This window comes from Arachis hypogaea, chromosome 16 (genome assembly GCF_003086295.3).
Source record: "Arachis hypogaea cultivar Tifrunner chromosome 16, arahy.Tifrunner.gnm2.J5K5, whole genome shotgun sequence".
NCBI lineage: Eukaryota > Viridiplantae > Streptophyta > Magnoliopsida > Fabales > Fabaceae > Arachis > Arachis hypogaea.
The window spans coordinates 21,956,819-21,977,938 of record NC_092051.1 but is presented as its reverse complement, the minus strand read 5'-3'; the positions used below and the strand labels follow the sequence as shown (position 1 = coordinate 21,977,938).

The following is a 21,120-nucleotide window of genomic DNA, read 5'->3' as shown; positions in this document are numbered from 1 at the left end:
TAATTTCCTCTTATTACCATTCGATGCCTTGATTTGTGTGTTAAGTATTTTCAGGCTTCATAGGGCAGGAATGGCTTAGAGGACAGAAAGGGAACATGCAAAAATGGAAGAAAAGCACAAAAATAGAGTTTTTAAGAAAAAAGGCAGCGACGCGCACGCGTGGACGACGCGGACGCGTGCCTAGCGCGAAATGGCAGTGACGCGTACGCGTGGACGACGCGGACGCGTGCCTAGAGCAGAACACAACTGACGCGCACGCGTGACTGACACGTACGCGTGATAAGGAAAAACTTCAAATGACGCGGACGCGTGACGGACGCCACGTGCAGAAAACTGCAGAAGTCACTCCCAGCAATTTCTGGGCCCTTTTTCGGCCCAAATCCAAGTCCATAAACACAGAATAGTAGCCAGAGAATGGGGAAATCAATAACAACATTTGATACAACTTTCAAAAAAGAATTTGAGGTCTTAGATGTAGTTTTAGAGAGAGAGAGGCTCTCTCCTCTCTCTTAGGTTTTAGAATTAGGATTTCTTTTACTTTATGGTTATTACTTCAATCCAGGTTCAATGTTCCCAACTTTAATTTTATGTTCTCTTCTACTTTTAGATACTCTAATGCTTTTATGTGTTAATTACTTATGTTGCCAAATTGGCTTATGAATCTTTCCATGTTAGATTTGAATATTCTATTTAATATAATTTGAGGTATTTCAGATTTATGATTGTTTTACTCTATTTATAATGCTTTCAATTTAATTTAAGATTTATTCCCTTTTTGCTTTGGTTAAGTAATTGGTAACACTTGAGTTATCAGACTCAGCAGTTGATTGAAAATTGGGAATTGCTGATTGATTTGGATTGCTCTAAAGCTAGTCTTTCCACAGGAGTTGACTAGGACTTGAGGATCAAATTGATTGATCCACTTGACTTTTCTTTATTTAGTAAGGGTTAACTAAGTGGGAGCAATAACAATTCTCATCACACCTGATAAGGATAACTAGGATGAGATTTCCAGTTCTTACACCTTGCAAGAGATTTTTATAATTATTAATTTATTTTTCTTGCGATTTAAATTACTTGTTCCTTATTTCAAAAACCCAAACAAAAATACACTTTTTCTCATAACCAATAATAAATAATACTGCCCTGCAATTTCTTGAGATACGACCCGAGGTTTAAATACTTCGGTTATAAATTTTATTGGGTTTTGTTACTTGTGACAACCAAACTTTTGTACGAAAGGAATCCTTGTCGGTCTAGAAGCTATACTACCAACGAAAATTTATTTGTGAAAATTCTAGATTGCGCGAGAGTTCCGTTCGTCAAAATGGCGCCGTTGCCGGGGAATTGCAACTGTGTGCCTTATCATTGGTTATTGTAAATATTTTATTTTGCTTGTTTATTTGTTTTTATTTTTTTTAATTTTTTTATTAGCTACTATGAGCTCTCACCCCCGTCGCTTTGAGTTTGGTTCTAATGTTATTGTAAGGAATGGAAGCTATAACAGGAACATGCATCGAGGTCAAAATAATCAAAGATGGAAGAAGCCACAAGGATCTGATCAACCCTTTCGGCAACAACACCTTCCAAGATACCATGGACAACGACCATTCTATAATGCATGCCAAGACAATAGTTATGGTGGACCTCTTCGTGACAACCAACACCCACTAAATTACTATGGTCAAGAGCCATTCCGAGGTGTGTACCAAGATAATAGATATGGTGGACCCCCTTGTAGTTACCCACAAGCCCCATCATTTACTTATGAACCACCTCCTCAACATAGCTATGAACCACCACACTCACAAGTCACCTACCACCATTCACCTCCATATGACCCTAACCCTTATCCACCCCAACTCCAATCCAATTACTCCCAAGAACCACCACTTCCATATGCACCATGTCCATATCCATAGACCCGAGAATCACAGGAGCGTCTCAAGGAAACAGTGAATAAATTTCATGCAACCCTTCACCAATTGGATCAAGCGATCAATCGATTAGCTTCCCGACGTTCGGACACTCAAGGAACCCCATGGCTTCATGTGGACAATCTAATGAAGAACGTAGCATGAAGGAGATACTAGAAACTCCAGTGGACAGTACGGAGCTTGACTTTGTACTGGAACAAGTAGAGGAAGTCGTGATTATCAAAGAAGAAGAATTGGTTGAAGACTTAGGAGATGCTGAACCTCCATGGGAACTAAGAATTGTGGAAAATTCTGCCAAGCAATTTGCAATCGATGCTAAGGAGGATAGTGCATGACCCTCGAAGCATGTATCTTATGAAGAACTGGACGGAACAGATCAAGAAGCAAGTTTCCTTGGTACTGATAACTAGAATCAAGTTCTCCTAGTAATGAACTTGCATCCGCAAGTGAATTCTTTGAGATTGAAGAATCTTCCCCTAGTGAATACGAAGATGATGCGGAGGTAGACTTTTCTCAACCTCCAATTTATAACTTGAGTGATGAGGAAGATATCGAAGACTTTGATCAAGATGTGGTTACAGTTGAAGAAGTTTTCAAAAAAGTGGAGAAATTCACAGAAGAATACAAGGGAGCAGAGCTTGCAAAACCACTGGAAACACCTATCCCAAGGCCATTACCACCCAATACAAACTTCAAGTGGGTAAAATTCTTAGCCTTTATCTTTACTTTTCCACTTGAATATGGTTTGCTTGAAACAGATGGCCAGCTTAGAGCTCTTTGTGGCTTTAAGAGTAAGAGCGAAATGGCTCGCACTCAGAGCTAGTATGCAAGATTCAATAAAGCTCCACGCTTCAATTTGAGGTACAAGGATTGGTTTCGAGTTCAATTGAATGGGTCTCGGAAGATGTTTAGTAATCTTAGTGAGAATTCAAATTCCGTACTACCCGGCTGGAAAAATGTAGATCAAGACAAAGATGGGTACAAAAGCACGGTTTGAGATCCTGGAATTTATCCTGATAATCAATACTCATGGAGTCTGAAAACCTGCTCTAACTTGCTCGAAAGCTTTACTTGCCTAGTATGGGACCCCGGAGGCTATTGGAATTGTAAACGTTGGTGGAGATTTTTGGATGAGTTTAAGCATAAGCCACCATGACAGGGAGCTCAACAAATGTCCAACTTAAGGACTTTAACTAAAAGTGCTAGGTGGGAGACAACCCACCATGGTATGATCGTTCTTTTTCAGTCTTATTTTTATTTTATTTTGTTTTATTTTTTAGTTCTATTTTATTTTTCTTAGTGTTCATTCATAGTGCCTGCATCAGCATTTGCATTCTGCATTCTGCATACTGCATAAAAAAAAAAGCACGCGACGCGCAAGCGTCGCCGACGCGTCTGCGTCATTCGTGCATTAGAAACTAGGAAGAAAAGAAGCAGAGAGTCACGCGGAAGCATGGCTGGAGGCGTGCCTTAGGCACAACCATGCCCATGCGAACGCGTCGCTGACGCGTCCGCGTCATTTTGAAAAATAGCCTCCCATCCGTGCGCGTCGCCCATGCGCACGCGTGACCCTGCAAAATCGACGTAAAGAGGTGTATTGCAGAAAGTTATGATGGAGTGGGGCTGGAATGATGCTGGAAGCACAAGCCCTATCACGCAAACGCGTGCCCCACGTGTCCGCGTCATTTTTCAAAAAAAGGTCATCCACGCGTGCGCGTCACCCACGCGCACGCGTCACCCTGAATTTTGGCAATGAGAGTATGAAACAGAAAGTTGCACGTGCGCAAGGCTGCACTCGCGCCAATGGCACAATCCACTTCACGTGAACGCGTGACCCACGCGTCCGCGTTACTTGAAGATAACGCCAACCATACGAACGCGTGCTCCACGCGTCCGCGTCGCATGCGACGCACAGTTTATCCATATCAGCACCAGAATTCCTATCTTTTCTTCTCCAATCCTACTTATCTTTCTATTATCATTCTTTCTTCTTTCTTCTATCTTTTCTCTTTCTTTCTTCCTCCTTTCTTACTTTCTTCTTCTTCATCCCTTTAACCTCTCATCCCTCTTCACTTCTATTTTATTTTACTTAATTTATTTGCATACTTTTATTCATTTCATTTTAATTTTGTGCATATTTTTATTTTCTTTTCTAAAATTATTATTTTTCCATTGGTGTTAAAATTTTCTTATTCAACTGTTGCATTTTTTCTTGAATTATTCTGGTGCTTCATGACTTGTTTTATTCTGATTGGGTATTATTATTCATAAGTCAATGCTAATTTTTTATGATACTTGTATTCTATTTGCATTGATATGCACTTATACTATCTTGCATTACCCACTCCCTCTCCCCCATTTGTTGCAATTTTTTGCACTATTGATTTGCCATGTGCTTCTACTATTTTCTCACTTGCATGTTGTAGCTACCATGTAATTGAGACTCTCATCATTTGGCATTAACCCAACCATATTTTATTTATTTTCTATCTTTGTTTTTGGGTTACTTTTCTTCTTTTTCCTCTTCTTTCAGGATGGACACCAAAGAAGGGAAAGGGAAAGCTTCTAAATGGGGAGACAAACAAGTCCATCTGTACAATCCTTGGAGAAAAGCATCAGTTGTAGCCCCCATCCACTTGCACATCTTAGCATGCACAGAGGACGGTGCGATATTTAAGTGTGGGAAGGTCGATACCGATCTCCATGGGTTAGTTATTTTCTTTTCAACACCAATGTGTTATTTTCTTTGCTAATTCATTGTTGCATTTGCATGTTGATTGCATATTTATTTGATTTTGTGCATATTTTAGCACCACTTGGTTAGAGTAATATTTTCTTTTTCAAGAAACTTTTTATAACATTTCACTAATTTGAATTAAAACTTTTGTTGAACTTGTTTGAAGAAATATTATACTGGAACATGGTTTAGAGCTCGAACACATAAAACCTGTGAGATTTTGAGCCTATTTGAATTGGTTGCATTCTATCAACCAATATTTTATTTTTGATGTGTTGTTTTCTCTAAAATTGTGATCTTTGTCTTGCTTGATTCTATATTTCCATGGTTTGATGTATGCATGCACTTATATGATTGAGGCCTTTGTTTCACTGAGCTTACATACCCATATGGCCTTACCCTTTCATTATCCCTTGCAAACCAATTTGAGCCTATTTTATCCCTTTTATTCTTTACTTTAGCACATCATTAACTCTAAGCGAAAAACAATAATGTCCTTAATTTGAATCCTTGGTTAGCTGAGACTAGTGAGAGTGCTCATGAATTAAGTGTGCAGAAAGTGGGTTGGAAACGTTTAGTTTTGGAAATTAAGTATGTTAAACTTCTTCATGAAAATGTGAAAGAAATGTTTAGGACATGTTCATGCATTCAATAATTTAATCATATGCATTGAAAAAAAAAGAAAAAAATTATAGGCATATATATAAAAAAAAGAAAAAAAAAGAAAAAGAAAAGAAAAAGAGCAAATAATAAAAGGGGACAAAATGCCCCAAAGTAAGTGGTGAAAGCAATGCATATGTACTGTACTTGAAATTAGAATGCATGAATATGTGGAAAACATGGTTAATGGATAGTTAGATGTGGTATTACGATTACATGGATTGTCTAAAGTTAGGTGGAAAGTTTAAGTTAATTAAGGATTCGGATTTTAGTCCACTTGGCCAAATACAATCCTACCTTGACCCTAACCCTATTACAACCCTTAAAAGACCTCTTGATATGTGTATCTATGCATTAAATTTCTGTTGATTGGTAGAAGAAGAGCAAGCCTTAGAAAGCAAGGTTAGTAGAGAATTGAGAGAATCGAACCTTAAACACTTGAGTGATTAGAGTGTATACACTTCCGGTGAGGGTTCGATGCTCGATTCTTTGTTCCCGGCTTTCATGAGCTATTTTCTTCTGCAAGTTTACTTGTCTTTTATTGTATAATTTGAATTAGTGAAATCTGATTTATGTTTGTCTTGAAGAGCTTATTTACTTTTAACCAAGTAGGTACAAACATCTTATCATGTAGTAGCATTCATATAGATAGGTTGCATTTCATACATTCTACCATTCTTCTTCACTCCTTTATAGCTTCTCTTGAGCTTAGCATGAGGACATGCTAATGTTTAAGTGTGGAAAGATTGATAAACCACTATTTTACGGTTTATCTTGTGCTCAATTGAGTGGATTTTATCAATCTTTCATACACTTATCCATACAAAATGCATGGTTTTACAATTTCCTTCTTGATTTTGTTCTATAATTGGAAACTTGCTTCCCAAGCCTTTAAATTACCAAATATTAATTCCCTCTTATTACCATTCGATGCCTTGATTTGTGTGTTAAGTATTTTCAGGCTTCATAGGGCAGGAATGGCTTAAAGGACAGAAAGGAAACATGCAAAAATGGAAGGAAAGCACAAAAATGGAGTTTTGAAGAAAAAAGGCAGCGACGCGCATGCGTGGACGACGCGGACGCGTGCCTAGCGCGAAATGGCAGTGACGCGTACGCGTGGACGATGCGGACGCGTGCCTTGAGCAGAACACAACTGACGCGCACGCGTGACTGACGCGTACGCGTGACAAGGAAAAACTTCAAATGACGTAGACGCATGACTCACGCGCACGCGTGACGGACGCCACGTGCAGAAAACTGCAGAAGTTACTCCCAGCAATTTCTGGGCCCTTTTTCGGCCCAAATCCAAGTCCAGAAACACAGAATAGTAGCCAGAGAATGGGGAAATCAATAACAACATTTGATACAACTTTCAAAAAAGAATTTGAGGTCTTAGATGTAGTTTTAGAGAGAGAGAGGCTCTCTCCTCTCTCTTAGGTTTTAGAATTAGGATTTCTTTTACTTTATGGTTATTACTTCAATCCAGGTTCAATGTTCCCAACTTTAATTTTATGTTCTCTTCTACTTTTAGATACTCTAATGCTTTTATTTGTTAATTACTTATGTTGCCAAATTGGCTTATGAATCTTTCCATGTTAGATTTGAATATTCTATTTAATATAATTTGAGGTATTTCAGATTTATGATTATTTTACTCTATTTATAATGCTTTCAATTTAATTTAAGATTTATTCCCTTTTTGCTTTGGTTAAGTAATTGGTAACACTTGAGTTATCAGACTCAGCAGTTGATTGAAAATTGGAAATTGCTGATTGATTTGGATCGCTCTAAAGCTAGTCTTTTCACAGGAGTTGACTAGGACTTGAGGATCAAATTGATTGATCCACTTGACTTTCCTTTATTTAGTAAGGGTTAACTAAGTGGGAGCAATAAGAATTCTCATCACACCTGATAAGGATAACTAGGATAGGATTTCCAGTTCTTATACCTTGCAAGAGATTTTTATAATTATTAATTTATTTTTCTTGCGATTTAAATTACTTGTTCCTTATTTCAAAAACCCAAACAAAAATACGCTTTTTCTTATAACCAATAATAAATCATACTGCCCTGCAATTCCTTGAGATACGACCCGAGGTTTAAATACTTCGGTTATAAATTTTATTGGGTTTTGTTACTTGTGACAACCAAACTTTTGTACGAAAGGAATCCTTGTCGGTCTAGAAGTTATACTACCAACGGAAATTTATTTGTGAAAATTCTAGATCGCGCGAGAGTTCCGTTCGTCACTGCTACAAATAATTTCCCACTGTTTATAATTTGAACATTGATGCTGTCCTTCCAAGCTAGCGCAAGTCCTCCTGCCATTCCTGACAGGTTAACAATATGTCAGTTTTCATAGCTACATGCCCGGAGTTTTGCTTCCACCTGTCGAGATTATTTCTTTGTTTCACTTATGAACACAATCTCAGGGGAGTGGGATTTACATATCCCTTTTAGGGTGTGAATTGTCAGGGGTCTCTCCAAACCCCGACAATTCCAAACTATAGTTTCCATGGCGCCTTGGGTGCCATTTGTAGGCTGGCACCCTCCACCCCCTGTTCAACTATATTTTCATCCTCTGTTCTTGCTTTCTTTGTAGATCCTTCAACTATACCACTCATCAACCTTTTTTTGGATGCAGCTTTAGTATCCAACCCTCCAGCACCTTGTCTTGCTAATTTTTTCCACTTCCTGCCTTCCTCTGTTGTGAGACATTGCCCAATAGTGAATTGCATAGGTTATCCTTCATCCTCCTTGGCATTGGACTGACCAGCTATGATAACCTCCATGCATTCTGTTCTAGAGTTGGCTGATTGAGGTGACTCAGGTGCTGCCTTGTTGCCAGCGTTTTGTAGTTTCAAACTTTGTTCCTCCTCTTGCATTGACATCCTTGCAAATTCCTCCAATAAGCAGTTTAAGACTGGCTTTTTCTTACGTTGAGTAAGCTTATTCTGATTCTGGGCTGAGTTATTAAATGTTCTTTCTCTTTCAGAGTTAATTTGTATTCCCACTTGGCTGGCTTTAACCCATTCGCCAATGTCATCCTCTTTTACCCTATCACTCTCTGTGTCCTTCAGCAGATCATGGCAGTTTTTCACCTCGTGCCCCAATTTTGCGCAGTAGGTACAGAACTTTCCAAGTCTCTCATAGCGCAATGCCACCTCTACCTCCTTTTTATTAGGTCCTGCAACAATTAACTGATCCCTCACTTTCTTGGTAGCTTCAATATTGATCTTGGCCTTTACAATCCTAGTTTCTCTGCCTCTCATTTGAAATTTACCTACCTCCAACACTGTGCCCAGCCTCTCTCCCAATTTATGTCCAACTTCGAGGGTTTTAAACGATTTTGGCAAACTCCAAAATTGAACCCAAACTGAAAAATTGGAAAAATCTCTTCATCACCATTTTGATCTTCCTTCCATCTCTTGACATGGAGCACGTAATCCTTGAATAACCACGGAGAACCACGTTCAACACGCAAGACCTTCCCCACTTTATTAAAAAAGAATTGGAAGTAATTGTCTCCTTTGTCACTCACGCTAAATCCCTCCGGATTTTCTCATATATCCTTTAAAGCATTCCCCATGGTTCCAACTGAGAAGGTTTTGGAAGCAAAGAGTCTGCGATAGAGACTATTGGAGCAAGAGTTAATACCTTCTGATATATCTGCCTCTTCCAGCAGAATCACATTCCTACCTCCTTTTCGATTTTCTTCCTCAGTCCGATCTTCATCTTTCCTTGCCTCAGCCATGCAAATTACGTAGACTATCTTTGTCAAACTAGTAGTCAGAGATTTAAGTTAAAATTTAATTGACATTGACAGTGTAGCATTGACGGCAGCAAAAATTTTGTTAAAAACCATAACAGAGCACTAGAAAATTCTAATAGAGCACTTCACTCTTAACCACACTTATACTTAAAAGTCCAAACTTTTTAAAATGCACGTGGGTGATAGAATCAAGATGGAGTTGGGTGGGGTTGGATAAAGTGGAACATAGACAGTGACAGAACTAAAATTTTGGTAGAAGATGTGTCAAAAATTAAAATATTATATAATCAAATATAATATTATATATTTCATAATATATATAATATGATTAGTATTTTTTAATTAAAAATAATAAGTATTTGTTATATAAAAAAAGTTATCTTAATTTTTATAAAAAAAATTAATTTTAAATTTGATAAAATAAAAAAATTATCTACACTTTTAATTAGTTTATTTTGTTGTATTTGTTGTGTATTATTGCGATAATAAATTATATTTTTATTTTTAATATCATAAAATAATATACTATAAAATAATATAAATAAATTATTTGATAATTTTGTTATATGCCTTTAAAACATATTTCTAAATAAAATATAAAAAGTATAATCATTTTAATAAATTTATTTAATATGTTATAATTTTAATATTATAAATAAATAAATAAATTTTAAAATAATTTATTTTCATGTATCTACTGTAATATATAAGAATTTTTTAATATTTAATTAGATATTGATGTTATTATATATTTTTATAAGATAATAAGTATAAAAATTAAGAGAAAAATATTTAAAACGAAAAAAAAAAGCTTAAATATTTAAAAATTTGAACATAAAAAATGATTGACAATAATATTTTTCTCAATTTTAAGGATTGTGACTTATTTTTTAGTTTAATAATATATTTATTTATATAAAACAATCACTTATTTTATTTTTTAAATAAAAAATAAAATTCTATAATATATAATAATTTTATACACTTAAAATTGTTAAATTTTGTCCAAAAAAATTGGGAGCCAAGATATAAAGTTAGAAGATTAAAATTATATTTTAAAAATGGTTTAAATAAGTTAATTGTAAAAATATTAATATAAAAATAAAATTTATTTTTTAGACATGAAGAGCAAAATTGATTTTAATTACATTTTGAATGTATTTTTGGAAGGTTCTAAAAATTTTAGGAATAAAATAGATATACTTTACCCTCTTTCATCCCTAATGATTTTTAGATATCCAAATTAAATTAACACTACCACTCAAATTATATATATATACTAAAAATTAACCACTAAATTAGTTATTATATATTATTTGTATATATATATAAAAAAAAGTTACGCAGTCAAGCCTTTTACTTAAAGAGTTCAACTAAATTAAAATTATACATCTCATATTCACGCGATACTTTATTTCAATTGAAATAAAATCGTAAATAACTGAATTTTACGTACACATTTTGTGTAGTTTTTTTTTTCTTCCTTTTTTTTCTTTTTTTTTTTTCATGTCTTTTTTTCTCCTTTCTTTTCTTCTTCATCATCAACATACATGCATACATTATCATCATCCTCTTCTTCTTTATTCCGTTTTCTTTTTTAATCTCTTTCTAAAAAAAAACAAAAACAAGAAGAAAAAAAAACATAACCAAAAAAAGTAAGATCAACTAAAAAAGAAGAAAGAAGAAGAAGCCAAATAAATTCTCTTGTTAAAAGACTGTTGCATCAAGTCTAGAACATTAAAAAATTTCGGCTAAGAAATTCCTGTCACGGTTAAGAAATTTCAACGTCAAAGTTAAAAAATTCAGGTGTGACGATTAAAAAATTTTAGTGTTATTTTTTTATTTTATAATTTTTTTCAAACAACTCCTCCTCATTTTTATATTTTTTTTTATTTTACACTTTCATAATTTTTCTTATTTCACTCTTTAACAAGAATAAAAAAATAATAATAAAATGAAGAAAACTTACAATTTTTTTTTTGGATTTTTTTTACAATAAACATAAAAATTTTAGAAGGAAAAACACATAACTTTATAAATAAAAATATAGAGATTTTGCACGAAAAAAAAAAGAATAAAAAGAAGCAAAAGAAAGAAAAGAGCTGCAGCATCAAGTCTAGAATCATGAAAAATTTTAGTTAAGAAATTCTTGTATCACGGTTGAAAAAGGTTGGTATATATTATTTTTCATGTAAAAAAAGTGTAATTTATGTGCATATTGTAAGTAATTTTTGTTAGGTTTTAACTAATTTAATTAAATTTAGTTGACAAAAATATTTGGATGTATAATGAAACTATATATATATAAGAAACACTATTAAAATTGACGGTAAAACTGTCGATAATATTAAAAATCGACGGTTAGCTAAACTGTCGATAAGTTTTTAATAAAAGCGACATCTTGCCAGTCGATAATATTATCTAAAATCAACAACTTATCCGTCGATATTTTGATTTATTAAAATTAAATGATGCTGTCGATTTTTAAACTAAAAAAGCGACAATGTTGCTGTCGATTTTTTCTATTTTAAATTAAAAAAACGACAACAGCGCTGTCGATTTTAATGGCCAAATTTTTTTATTAGATTTTTTTTATTTGAAAATAATAGATAGTTAATGTAAATAAATTTTTAAATATAAAAATAAAATTCGAATATATTTCATTAATTGGATAGTCTTTGATGCGTCACATAGCCAGAATCCATGACCCATATAGTTCAAAATCCATCAAGTAAAAGTAACATATCACTAGAAATATTTCAGGTTGACTATTATCATTGTCCCGCATCTTCTTTACTAAGTGAGCAGAATATGCATATTGTGAGCTAGGGATAAAAAATGTGGCCTTAGTTCTTCGAACACTATATCTCTTTCAGCTTGTAAACAATGCTTGACACAAGTTTATAATTAAAGAGAGAAATAATTGAAATATTAAAATTACCAGCTACTCTCAAAAAAATGTGAAACCAATTTTTTCTTTACCATTAAATAAAGATGGAAATTTAGCAAATTAGCAACATTATATACCTGAAGTATTTAAGAAGAAATGTGAGACCCTGTAATTTCAAAAATTTTTTCCTTCATCTTTTGCAGAGCTTCTGTCACCAGCTTTGAGTTAGACAAAATTCCAAAATAAAACATAAGCAAGAGAAAGAAAACAAAGATAAGGAATTTTATTACTGAAAATCTTTCCTACATATACATACTTCGCTCTATCTTCTTTGGCAATCTCATGATGCCTCATCTTTTTCTATAGGTGTGCAAACTCCTATTTACAATTATTTATTTAATTAACCATAATATCCCAAAGTTAGAAAGATTTTAACTAAACATCTCAACAGAACCCAAAGCTAAAACTTAAATCTGCATAAATTTACTCGAGAAAGTTCAGAATCCATGAAGTAGAATACTTATATATAGTTGCTTACCTCTCCACTCAGAGACTTTATGTAGTAAACCGGAAGTTCCTAGTTCCTAATCTGTTTTTCTTATGAAGTACATTGTGTATTTATGTTCGGTATTCATTCTGAAATAACATTTACATCTGCAATTTACGCTGCTCCACTTGTCAAATCTAAAAACATATGGCCAAGCCAACTAGAATTTTTCAAAAGAAAAATTATACTGTTCTATTTCCCAGCCATTCAAAAGCTCTAGCATTGAATATGAAACAAATGAAAGTTGATAGTAACAAAAACCAAAAATTGGTTGAACTTGGATGAAGTAAGGCATCACTTTACAAAGGAATATGAGTGTTAAAGAAACACACAATGATGTAATAGAGAGTAAAAAATTTGGATAGTGCAATTTTACCGTTAGAGGAAGTATGGAAGAAGCTGGAGAAGTATGCACAACACACTTGAAAGGAGTGGACTCTCACGCCTATCTTCCGAGAAGCACGCTTGTGTCCTTTCTTCAGCAATTCCAACAACATTTCATGTTCATATGCCACACAATTACATCAAGACATCATTTTATGCCAATTATGAATTAGCAAGCAGTTCATTCAATCCAGAACTGTTAAACATAAGTCAATCATTATTCATTATCACAGATAACTGAATCTAGCGTAATATACATGCAAGATTATAAATATGCATAGACATTGATAATACATTTTCTTCTTATCATTATTATTAGATTGAGGCTAAGAAAAGAGGAATTTGGAATTGAACTTTGTTGATGTTGAGATTAAGGGGCCAGGAATGAAGAAAGTTGTAGATGTAATCGAAAATGTCCATCGAAAAATCGAAGCTCCTATGACCCAGTTTCACTGGACCGATTGGTATATCCTTGTTTGCCTCCTCCATCTCCTTTTTATTCTTCTTCTTCTTTTTGTCTTCTCCTATAAAATACACTCCGAAATTTTTCATGCCAAGCTAGATTCTACATTAATAAAAGCAAAATAAACAACAAATTGGTAAATTCAGAGCATAAATTCACCAAAAACAAATGTCAAATCCAATAGGAACCCTATCAAACCACAATGACTAACAAAAAAGATGAAAATTCAATAAGTAAATCGAATCTCCAAATCAAGAAGAATTTATTATGCTAACTAGGTTTCAGTAATATTGATGCGATTGTTATTGACAAGCGTAAATTCAGAATTTCATGATAAAAATAGTAGATACAAAAACTACAAAAATAAATATAATAATCAGAGAGAGACAGAAAGGAACTTACAAGAATATGTGACGGCTACGGGCTCTGGCGACGGGCTCACAGCGACGGCGACCAGCAAAGACATTGCAACGATGAGTCTATGGAAGAAGAAGAACTTACATGCAAATTCACAAATCACAATGTGATATATATAGTGTAAACTCCGTTAAATTAGGAAATAATTAGTCAATAAATTAAATTTTAATAAAAAAATTTAAAATATAAATATTATATTAAATTAGGATAGAGTTCATTAAAATGAGAATTTTGACACTAATTTCAAAGAATTTAGCCTAAGATTGAGCCGAATAAACCGAACCGGTTGAACCGAATCTAAAATGGGCCCAAGGCCCAACCCACACTTACCCATTTAATGAGCTTCAGCTCATTGCACTCCTCTTCATTTCCTCATTCACGTTCCATAGCCAAGGAGGAAGAAGGTGAGGAACAAACCCTTGTCTTCCATTAAATCCATCATAACTTCTGGTTCCGAGTTCCGATCGCCGCACTGTTTGCAGCCACGCGTCCATCTTGTCGAGCTCTACAAATCCATCGGAATAATTTCATGGGTAAGCCACTCTTTCTCTCTCTCAGCCTTCCTTTCCCCCAATTTCTCGAAATTATGTAAGTGGTGTTGAGTTTTTGACTCTTGATGTACTAGGATCCGATTAGCTTGAGAAAGATATTCACTCTTACTTATACGACGCTTGGATAAGGTGAGGATACTAGAACTCTAGCTAATCTCTTGATTTGGTATTTTGAGTATTGAATTTGGGTATGTATATGTGATATATATGAAATTAGGTGTATATATGTATATGTTGGAGCTTGAATTGTGAGCCTTGGAGCTTGGTGGAGGTCGGGTACTTGTGCCTTGGTGATTTTTGGACTTGTGAGGCTGTGTTTGGCTTTGGACAATACGTGAAAAAAGTGGCCAAGTATGGTTTAGATTTCACGTATGTAATATAAAATATTCTCTGAAGATTTAGGCTAGTTGACTTTAAGATAGAAATAAATGTATGAGTATATAAATTGATTAGTGCTTAATGATAAGTTTTGAGTAGGGGTGGCAAGCGAGGAAGCCCGCCCCACCCCGCCTAATGGTGGGCTGGCGGGCTAAGCCCGCCAAATAACCTTTTTTTTCTTTTTTTTTTTATTTTTAACTATTAAATAATATATATAAAGGCATAAAAAATCTCTCCAATTTTTTATTTTTAACTATTATAATTTCTAAAAGTATAAACAAATTATAATTTTTATATTCACAAACATTAAAGTCTTTGTAATTATAAATATCTAATAAATATAATTATAAACCAAATTTTCATCCAAAACATAATTATAAATATTGTTCCCAAAGCAAAATAAACATAATCCAAAACATAATTATAAATATTGTCTCTAAAACAAAATAAATATAATCCAAAATACTCAATTTTCATCTTCATTCTCTTGTAAGTTGGATTAATTGATGGCATTAGAGTTTAAATGTTGGACTGTTTCATGATGAATTATTGATGCTTGCAAAGTGGGAAAAAGAATGAACATGAGCTTGTGGTGGTATAGTGGTAAATGTTGTGACTAAAGTCAATAGATTTAGATATGTGATCATGTATATATTGATATAAAACTATTTGAAGCAGGTTGTGAATGATTGATGAGCGGATAATTTATACGCTTTTTGGCATTGTTTTTAGTAGAATCTAGTTACTTTTAGGGATGTTTTCATTACTTTTTATGTTAAATTCATATTTCTGGACTTTACTATGAGTTTGTGTGTTTTTCTGTGATTTCAGGTATTTTCTGGCTGAAATTGAGGGACTTGAGCAAAAATCAGATTCAGAGGTAGAAGAAGGACTGTTGATGCTGTTGGATTCTGACCTCCCTGCACTCAAAGTGGATTTTCTGGAGCTACAGAACTCAAAATGGCACGCTTCTAATTGCGTTGGAAAGTAGACATCCAGGGCTTTCCAGAAATATATAATAGTCCATACTTTGGCCGAGTTTAGATGACATAAAAGGGCGTTGAACATCAGTTCTACGCTGCTGTCTGGAGTTAAACGCCAGAAACACGTCACAAGCCAGAGTTGAACGCCAGAAATACGTTACAAACTGGCGTTCAACTCCAAGATTGACCTCTACACATGTAACATTCAAGCTCAGCCCAAGCACACACCAAGTGGGCCCCGGAAGTGGATTTATGCATCAATTACTTACTTCTGTAAACCCTAGTAACTAGTTTAGTATAAATAGGACTGTTTACTATTGTATCAGACATCTTTGGACGCCTGGTTCTTAGATCATGGGGGCTGGCCATTCGGCCATGCCTGGACCTTTCACTTATGTATTTTCAACGGTAGAGTTTCTACACTCCATAGATTAAGGTGTGGAGCTCTGCTGTTCCTCAAAGATTAATGCAAAGTACTACTATTTTTCTATTCAATTCAACTTATTCCGCTTCTAAGATATTCATTCGCACTTCAACCTGAATATGATGAACGTGACAATCATCATCATTCCCTATGAACGCGTGCCTGACAACCACTTCCGTTCTACCTTAGATTGAATGAGTATCTCTTGGATCTCTTAATCAGAATCTTCGTGGTGTAAGCTAGATTGATGGCGGCATTCATGAGAATCTGGAAAGTCTAAACCTTGTCTGTGGTATTCCGAGTAGGATTCTGGGATTGAATGACTGTGATGAACTTCAAACTCGCGAGTGCTGGGCGTAGTGACAGACGCAAAAGGAGGGTGAATCCTATTCCAGTATGATCGAGAACCTCAGATGATTAGCCGTGCTGTGACAGAGCATTTGGACCATTTTCACAAGAAGATAGGATGCAGCCATTGGCAAGGGTGACACCTCCAGACGATTAGCCATGCAGTGACAGCGCATCGGACCATTTTCCAGAGAGGATCAAAAGTAGCCATTGACAACGGTGATGTCCTTACATAAAGCCGGCCATAGAAAGGAGTAAGACTGATTGGATGAAGACAGCAAGAAAGCAGAGGTTTAGAGGGACGAGAGCATCTCCATGCATTTATCTGAAATTCTCACCAAGGATTTACATAAGTATTTCTATCCCTGTTTTATTATTAATATTCGAAAACTCCATAACCATTCTATATCCGCCTGACTGAGATTTACAAGATGACCATAGCTTGCTTCATACCAACAATCTCCGTGGGATCGACCCTTACTCGCGTAAGGTTTATTACTTGGACGACCCAGTGCACTTGCTGGTTAGTTGTGCGAAGTTGTGATAAAAAGTTGAGATTACAATTGAGCGTACCATGTTGATGGCACCATTGATGATCACAATTTCGTGCACCAAATTTTTGGCGCCGTTGCCGGGGATTGTTCGAGTTTGGACAACTGACGGTTCATCTTGTTGCTCAGATTAGGTAATTTCTTTTTGTTTTGTTTTCAAAAATTTTTCAAAAAAAATTCTCCTTTGTTTTCGAAAAATTTTTAAAATAAATGTTTTCAAAAATATATTTTTCTTCAGAATTTTTAAGAATGAATTCTAGAGTTTCATGAAGCATATTGAAGCCTGGCTGGCTGTAAAGCCATGTCTAATTCTTTTAGACTGAGGCTTCCTCTTCAGTATATGAAGTTGGATGAAGTATCAACTGTTGTATGCCTGATTTGTATCTTCTAAAGCTTGGCTGGCTATTAAGCCATGTCTAACCCTCAGATTGGAGCTTTAGACTAAGATTGCAAGATTCCTGGAATTCATATTAAAAATTTTGGAATCCTTATTTTTCTTTTTCACAAATAATTTTTGAAAAAAAAATACAAAAAATTATAAAATCAAAAAAAATAAAAAATATTTCATGTTTCTTGTTTGAGTCTTGAGTCAAGTTGAAAGTTTGGTGTCAATTGCATGTTCATCCTGCATTTTTCGAAAAAATCATGCATTCATAGTGTTATTCATGATCTTCAAGTTGTTCTTGGTAAGTCTTCTTGTTTGATCTTGATGTTTTCTTGTTTTGTGTCTTTTCTTGTTTTTCATGTGCATTTTTGCATTCATAGAGTCTAAACATGAAAGATTTCTAAGTTTGGTGTCTTGCATGTTTTCTTTGCATATAAAATTTTCAAAAATAAGTTCTTGATGTTCATCATGATCTTTAAAGTGTTCTTGGTGTTCATCTTGACATTCATAGCATTCTTGCATGCATTCATTATTTTGAACCAAAATTTTCATGCATTGCATCTTTTTCATGTTTCTCTCTCTCATCATAAAAATTCAAAAATCAAAAAAATATCTTTCCCTTTTTCTCTCTTAAAATTTCGAAAATTAGATTTGACTTTTTCAAAAAATTTTAAAATCCAGTTGTTTTTATGAGTCAAATCAAATTTTCAATTTAAAAATCTTATCTTTTTTCAAAATCTTTTTCAAAAATCAAATCTTTTTCATTTTTTTGTTATTTTCGAAAATTATAAAAATATTTTTCAAAAAAATATTTTTCTTATCTTTACCACATAATTTTCGAAAATAACATCATCAATTAATGTTTTGATTCAAAAATTTTAAGTTTGTTACTTACTTGTTAAGAAAGATTCAAACTTTAAGTTCTAGAATCATATTTTGTGATTTCTTGTGAATCAAGTCATTAATTGTGATTTTAAAAATCAAATCTTTTTCAAAACTAATCTCAATCATATCTTTTCAAAAATATCTTCTTATCTTATCTTTTTCAAAAATTTGATTTCAAAATATCTTTTCTAACTTCTCATCGTCTTATCTTTTCAAAATTGATTTTCAAATTTGTTTCAACTAACTAACTAACTTTTGTTTGTTTCTTATCTTTTTCAAAACCACCTAACTAACTCTCTCTCTCTAATTTTCGAAAATATCTTCCCTCTTTTTCAAAATTTCTTTTTAATTAACTAATTATTTTAATTTTTGATTTTAATTTTCGAAAATTACTAACCTTTTTCAAAAATCACTAACTCTTTGTCAAAAATAATTTTCGAAAATTCTCTTTCTCTCTCATCTCCTTCTATTCATTTATTCATCTACTAACACTTCTCTTCATCTCACATCTCTACTCTCCTCACCCTTGTGTTTCTTTCCTTACATTACATTCTTTTCTTCTTCTTTCCTTCTACTCACACAGGGACCTCTATACTGTGGTAAAAAGGATCCCTATTATTATTATTTTTCTGTTCTCTCTTTTTCATATGAGCAGGAGCAAGGACAAGAATATTCTTGTTGAAGCAGATCTAGAACCTGAAAGGACTCTGAAGAGGAAACTAAGAGAAGCTAAATTACAACAATCCAGCAAGCACCTTTCAGAAATTTTCAAACAGGAAGAGGAGATGGCAGCCGAAAATAATAATAATGCAAGGAGGATGCTTGGTGACTTTACTGCACCAAATTCTAATTTACATGGAAGAAGCATCTCAATCCCAACCATTAGAGCAAACAATTTTGAGCTGAAACCTCAATTAGTTTCTCTGATGCAGCAGAACTGCAAGTTTCATGGACTTCCATCTGAAGATCCTTTTCAGTTCTTAACTGAATTCTTGCAGATATGTGATACTGTTAAGACTAATAGAGTAGATCCTGAAGTCTACAGGCTCATGCTTTTCCCTTTTGCTGTAAGAGACAGAGCTAGAGTGTGGTTGGACTCTCAACCTAAGGATAGCCTGAACTCTTGGGATAAGCTGGTCAAGGCTTTCTTAGCCAAGTTCTTTCCTCCTCAAAAGCTGAGTAAGCTTAGAGTGGATGTTCAAACCTTCAGACAGAAAGAAGGTGAATCCCTCTATGAAGCTTGGGAGAGATACAAGGAACTGACCAAAAAGTGTCCTTCTGACATGCTTTCAGAATGGACCATCCTGGATATATTCTATGATGGTCTGTCTGAATTAGCTAAGATGTCATTAGATACTTCTGCAGGTGGATCCATTCACCTAAAGAAAACGCCTGCAGAAGCTCAAGAGCTCATTGACATGGTTGCTAATAACCAGTTCATGTACACTTCTGAGAGGAATCCTGTGAGTAATGGGATGCCTATGAAGAAGGGAGTTCTTGAAATTGATACTCTGAATGCCATATTGGCTCAGAACAAAATATTGACTCAGCAAGTCAATATGATTTCTCAGAGTCTGAATGGAATGCAAGCTGCATCCAACAGTACTCAAGAGGCATCTTCTGAAGAAGAAGCTTATGATCCTGAAAACCCTGCAATAGCAGAGGTAAATTATATGGGTGAACCTTATGGAAACACATATAATCCATCATGGAGAAATCACCCAAATCTCTTATGGAAGGATCAACAAAAGCCTCAACAAGGCTTTAATAATGGTGGAAGAAATAGGTTTAACAATAGTAAACCTTTTCCATCATCCACTCAGCAACAGACAGAGAACTCTGAACAAAATACCTCTAATTTAGCAAACTTAGTCTCTGATATGTCCAAGGCCACTGTAAGTTTCATGAATGAAACAAGGTCTTCCATTAGAAATTTGGAAGCACAAGTGGGTCAGCTGAGTAAAAGGATCACTGAAATCTCTCCTAGTACTCTCCCAAGCAATACAGAAGAAAATCCAAAAGGAGAGTGCAAGGCCATTGACATAACCACCATGGCCGAACCTGTAAGGGAGGTTGAGGACGTGAATCCCAGTGAGGAAGACCTCCTGGGACGTCCAGTGATCAATAAGGAGTTTCCCTCTGAGGAACCAAAGGAATCTGAGACTCATCTAGAGACCATAGAGATTCCATTGAACCTCCTTATGCCATTCATGAGCTCTGATGAGTATTCCTCTTCTGAAGAAAATGAGGATGTTACTGAAGAGCAAACTGCCAAGTTTCTTGGTGCAATCATGAAGCTGAATGCCAAATTATTTGGTATTGAGACTTGGGAAGATGAACATCCCTTGTTCACCAATGAACTAAGTGATCTGGATCAACTGACATTGCCTCAGAAGAAACAGGATCCTGGAAAGTTCGTAATACCTTGTACCATAGGCAACATGATCTTTGAAAAGGCTCTGTGTGACCTTGGTTCAGGGATAAACCTCATGCCCCTCTCTGTAATAGAGAAACTGGGAATCTATAGGGTGTAAGCTGCTAAAATCTCAGTAGAGATGGCAGACAATTCAAGAAAACAGGCTTATGGACAAGTAGAGGACGTGTTAGTAAAGGTTAAAGACTTTACATCCCTGCTGATTTCATAATCCTGGATACTGGGAAGGATGAGGATGAATCCATCATTCTTGGAAGACCCTTCCTAGCCACAGCAAGAGCTGTGATTGATGTGGACAGAGGAGAATTGATCCTTCAATTAAATGAGGACAACCTTGTGTTTAAAACTCAAGGATCTCTCTCTGTACCCATGGA

At 34.7% G+C, this 21,120-nt stretch overlaps 1 non-coding gene across 1 annotated transcript; it reads right to left on the bottom strand.

The window, feature by feature from the left end:
- Positions 1–19,493: 19,493 nt before the first annotated feature.
- LOC112760074 (small nucleolar RNA R71) lies at positions 19,494–19,601 on the bottom strand. Its single transcript, XR_003180530.1, has one exon. It is a non-coding gene; the product is annotated as a small nucleolar RNA R71 (small nucleolar RNA).
- Positions 19,602–21,120: the final 1,519 nt, after the last annotated feature.